Below are 5,971 nucleotides of genomic sequence, written 5' to 3'. Positions count from 1 at the left end.
CTTGTGTGAAACCAGGGGCGTCACACCTTAATATCTATTTGTGTTCTTTTTAAAAAAGTTATTTTCTTATTTTATGCTACTCGATAGAAATTTCTTTGCCTAGGTTATTCATCTAGCTTGCTGGAAATTAATTTACGTTGTCATTTACCTTTTGCGAATGGCGTGATAAATGTCGTGGTTCTGGCATAACTGGTAATTTAAAGATTCATCTTGGGTACGTGCAATGCAGATTTTTGTTTGCTCTTCTAATCAAAATTTAATCTTGATAGCAATTTCCTGGCATTTTCTTTAGCTTCAATGTTAATGTCAATATTTGATTTGCTACTTGTATTTAGTTCTAATTTTTCTTGTATTATACATCATATAGCCCATGATTTCTTTTTTTTTTTTCTTTTCGTTGAGGTCATACGCCATGCCATGCCATAATGTTTATCTGCGTTCCTTTTTCAGTTATTTTCCCATGTTATGTTATTCAATAGAAATTTATTTGCCTATGGGATTCATCTAATTTGATAAAAATTTGTCTTTCCGGCCATACGCATTGATGAATTTGGGATAAACATGACGATTTATATATGGCTGGTAACTTATAGATTCATTTTTCGGTACGTTGCAGATTTCTTTTCTTCTCCTTGGAACTTAGGAGGAACAACAAAGATTTTCATGGGTTCATTCTTGAGCTTACCTCGCTCCAAGGGGACGATGAAAACCCAACATTGATCCCTTGCCTTCCCGATGTAAATTTGGGATAAACTGAATTTTTTTTTCCCGGAGGTGGAAATCAGCCATATAACCAGCTCTGAATTGTTTCGAGGAAAGAACTTACAGCAACCGAAGAGTGGCTATACATATTAGCACAAGCGGAACACAAAGAGCTATATGTTAGATCTAATAAAAACTTGAGATCTAAACTATAAAGTCATGATTTAATTCAAAGAGATTAACAAGAATCAAAAGGTGCGGAAGCATATACCTGAATCCATTGAAGAAAACTTGATTAGGGTTTTGATGATCTTCTAACCTTAGGGTTTCTCTCTTATGGATCTCTTTAGTTGGGGATAAGAGAATGAGAGTGGTTAACCCTAGATTAGGGACCATAACCCCTTATATATAGGTGTTGTACATTTGTAATTTGGCCTATCATCAAATTACAATTATAACCTGGTATCTGCACATATAACCCCCATGATTTATTTAAATACCTATTAACCCAAATTGATTGATCACTTTAAGTGGGTTATCCTTAAAGATAGTATTACACATTGATTAATCATATGTGTCCACAAATAGATTTAATTAGATTTAAATCCAACAATCTCCCACTTGGGCACCATCTGATTTCTTAAATTGTGTATAACCTTATGAGCTCAAAATTGCTATCATTAAAAAGATATTTTCAAACAATCTCGTCCATTGACTATATCAATATAGGATCAAAGCGGCCTTTGTCATATTTATCGTGACTCGACCCATCAATGGTCACATATACCAATCAAACGACATAGATCAATCATGGATGTGCAGCATAAAAATTACATGCAATGTGATCAGTACATGTTTAGTGAGGTCAAATCCAAACATAATGTAACAGAGTGTCTTAACTGAATACTTTATTCTGATCAGACAATACAACCAAACACAAAGCACCAGAAAATTATAAACTCCCACTAAATCAGGATATCCTTGAATAACACCACACCCATATGAGTAGTATGCTCATGAAAGACCTTGGATGGCAATCCTTTAGTAAGAGGATCTGCTATCATGGAGTTTGTCCTAATGTGCTCTATAGATATCTGTCCACTCTGTACCCTTTCTTTTACTACCAGGAACTTAATATCAATATGTTTTGATTTAGTTGAGCTCCTGTTGTTATTAGAATACATAACTGCAGATTTATTATCACAAAATAACCTCAGTGGTCTTTCAATAATTTCCAAAATGCGCAGTCCAGTGATAAAATTTTGCAACCATATTCCATGATTTGATGCCTCATAGCAAGCTACAAACTCTGTTGTCATAGTGGAGGAAGCTACGAGTGTCTGTTTTACACTTTTCCATGATATAGCTCCTCCTGCTAACATATAAATGTAGCCTGATGTAGACTTTCTGCTATCTTGGCATCCAGCAAAATCAGAGTCCGAATACCCAATGACCTCCAACTGTTCTGATTTTCTATATGTGAGCATATAATCTTTTGTTTTTTGAAGATACCTCATAACCCTTTTGACTGCTATCCAATGATCCATACCAGGATTGCTTAAGTATCTGCCTAACATCCCAACAATGTACACAATATCTGGACGCGTACATACCTGAGCATACATTAAACTTCCTACAGCCGAAGCATAAGGAATCTTCTGCATTTCTTGAATTTCAAGGTTGCCTTTAGGGCACTGATTTAGACTAAACTTGTCTCCTTTAGCAACAAGGGTATCTCCTGGTCTGCAGTTTTGCATGCCAAACCTTTTAAGTACCTTATCGATATAGCTCTTTTATGATAATCCAAGAATACCCCGAGAACGTTCTAGTTATTATAGAATGTAATGATTTTCATAATGTATTCCCATATTTTCTTTCGTGAATCTGGATTCAATGAATTGAATCCACATTCACTAAAGAAAACATGGGAATACATTATGAAGATCATTGCATTCCCTGCACAACTAGAACTTGTTCAATTGAATTTAAGCTCTCCAATTAAATTGACATAAAATGTTCACGAATATAAACTCCTAGATAATAAGTCATATGACTAGATGAAACCGGAGAGAAAGTCTCTGTATAATCAATGCCTTCCTTTTGAGTATAGCCTTTAGCCACAAGACGTGCCTTATACCTCTCCACATTACCGTTTGCATCCCGTTTGGTTTTAAAAATCCATTTACAACCAATTGGTTTTGCACCTTCTGGTAATAGGACAAGTTCTCAAACCTTATTATCTTGCATAGACTTGTACTCTTCATTCATGGCATTAATCCACTGTTGAGAGTTAGAACTTTTTATGGCCTGGAGGAAGTTGATTGGATCATCTTCCAACATTCCACTACTCTCCTCATGTTCTTGGAGAAATATAATAAAATCATCTCGAATATCATTTCTCCTTTCTCTCGTGGATCTCCTTAATGGCACTGGTGGTTCTTGAGGTTGTTGAGTTTGTTCTTCTGGAACAGGGAGTTGTTCAACATTGTCATCTTGAGGTTCCGGATTTACTTCTTGAGCAACAATAGGTATAGGAACCTGAATATTATCAAAAGTAATTGTATGGATTGGATCTGAAGTCAATTCCTCCTTAAAACTAATGTCTCTAACCTTATTTCTCCCCCCCAAACTCAACATCCTCAAAGAATGTTGCTGTTCCCGTCTTAAAAATATTCTTTAGTGTGGGATCATAAAACTTATAGCCCCTAGAGCGTTCAGAGTACCCAATAAAGTAGCTGCTAACTGTTTTGGAGTCCAGTTTCTTTTTATTTGGCCTATAAGGCCTTGCCTCAGCTGGACATCCCCAAATATGTAAATGCTTTAAACTGGGCTTTCGACCAGTCCAAAGCTCATAAGGTGTTTTAGCAACTGCTTTACTTGGTACTCTATTCAGAATGTAAGCTGTTGTCTTTAGTGCTTCTCCCCAGAGAGACTCTGGTAAAGAAGAATGAGCAATCATACTTCTTACCATATCCTTAAGAGTCATGTTTCGTCTTTCAGCTACACCATTCATGCTAGGTGAACCTGGCATGGTGTACTGTGGGACAATACCGCATTCCTCTAGTTATCTAGCAAATGGTCCTGAACGTTGTTCACCTGAACCATCATATCTGCCATAGTACTCACCACCACGGTCAGATCTAACTGTTTTAATTCTTTTGTTGAGTTGATTCTCAACTTCAGCTTTAAAAGCTTTGAACATGTCTAGAGACTCAGATTTCTCATGAATGAGATATATGTACCCATAACGTGAGTAATCGTCTATGAATGATATAAAATATTGTTGACCATTCTAAAATGCTGTTGGGAATAGCCCATAAATATCTGTATGTATCAATTCTAAGACATCCGAAGATCTATTGGCACCTAATCTCTTTACTTTGGTCTGTTTTCCCTTAATGCATTCAATACATACGTTAAAATCTGAAAAATCAAGGGAATCCAAAATACCATCAGACACAAGACGCTCAACTCTACCTTTTGAGATATGACTTAAGCGCTTATGTCATAATGTCCCTGAATTTTCCTTATTTAATTTACGCTTAGTACCACGTGATTCCACATACAAGGATTCATTATAAGAAGGCCAAATCAATCACATCCAAAGTATTCCAGCCTCTTCTATAAAAGAAACGAGTCAGGAACACTTTGGAGGCGGTATCTGTAGGCATCAAAAATTGTTTAGTTCTCCACAACCGGTTCAGTGTTAACGAGCGACGATGGACGTCACCACCCAATCCACATGAGCCTAATTGTATCAAGCAAATATAGGTTGTCACAAGTACTCAAGTAACCAGTTCCTACAATAATTGAATTAAAAGTTAAACTGAATTGATTGTTTCCAAATGAACAAGAGTAACCTGATTTGTCCAATACAGAAACTGGAATCAAATTCCGTCTAAAAGACGGTACTACAAAAATATCTTTTAAATCCAAATATGAACCAGTTCCTAACAGCAACCTAAAGTGCTCAATTGCTTCCACATCTACTGACTAACCATCGCCCACAAAGATGTATCTTTCACCATCACTTGGCTTCCGGTAGCTCAGGCAGCCCTGCATAGAAGCACTTATGTGAGTAGTAGCACCAGAATCTAACCACCAAGTGTTTCTAGGTACTGAAGCTAAATTAATCTCAGAACAGACCAAAGTAAGGAACATACCCTTCTTAGCACGCCAGGCGTGATATTTGGTACAATCCTTCTTTACGTGTCCAGACTTATTGCAGAAGAAACAACCCTGACCATCCTTATGTTGTTTCTTCTGAACAGGACCCTTAGCAGCTTCATTATCATTCTTTCTTTTCTTGTCTTTATCCTTAGAGGCAGAGCTAAAAGTATGCTTGTTTCTACCTTATCGTTTTTCGCAAAACGTTTCTCAATTTCGGCAAGGAAATCTTTAGCCTTAGTAATCCCTTTGGATTCTATGCCCCTGAAGGCTTCCGGAATGCCGCGCTTAATGATCATTAGACTCATGCGATTTGAACGCTCCCATTTCTCATACTCCTTCTTTGTATCAGGAGTGCTATCCGCATTAAGAGGTTGGGGTTGTTCAGTTCTTAATGCAAAGTCTAAATCCATGCAGCCAAGAACAATTAAAATGTTCTCTTTCCAAACCTTGAAATTAGTCCCATTGAGCATGGGAATTGAATTGATGTTAGCAAAAATTGTTGCAGCAGATGCACTAGCTGAAATAAACAAAAGATTTTTAACCTTAATTAGTGATCAATGATAAATCCCATCTCAAGGTATCTGGTACAACATTAATATCAAGTCTTTGGACAGTAATATTAACTTGTAAGTGATACCTTGTTGCAATGATCAAACATTGACAATAACTCATGTCAAATAATGAAACTATCTTTGGATCGATTCATTATCCACATATAAACCTTATAATCGTCACGTATTTATCATCACAGATGCGTATGCAATCTAAAAATAAATAATAACCTTCCTTTGGGCCGATTAAATATTTACACGAAAACATACACACAAACATCTAACATCCCTCATGAACAATCTACACAAGAGAGGTTACTTTGGCAACTTCTTGTTTCAATCGATCATTTAGAATGAAAGACAACTTTAATACCTTAGTGTCATATTATTTGAAATAACTAATTGATCCACTACCAAATTTAATTTAAATTAAATAATTTAATTTAAATCAACTGAATTTTCATAGCTTAATTAAGGGCCCATAATGAATTATGACCCATAAATAGGATTTAATTGATAAATTCAATTAATCCTTGTGCCCAAAACGA

The sequence above is a fragment of the Asparagus officinalis genome, chromosome 10, assembly GCF_001876935.1.
Source record: "Asparagus officinalis chromosome 10, Aspof.V1, whole genome shotgun sequence".
Lineage (NCBI taxonomy): Eukaryota > Viridiplantae > Streptophyta > Magnoliopsida > Asparagales > Asparagaceae > Asparagus > Asparagus officinalis.
This window is presented reverse-complemented; position numbering follows the sequence as displayed.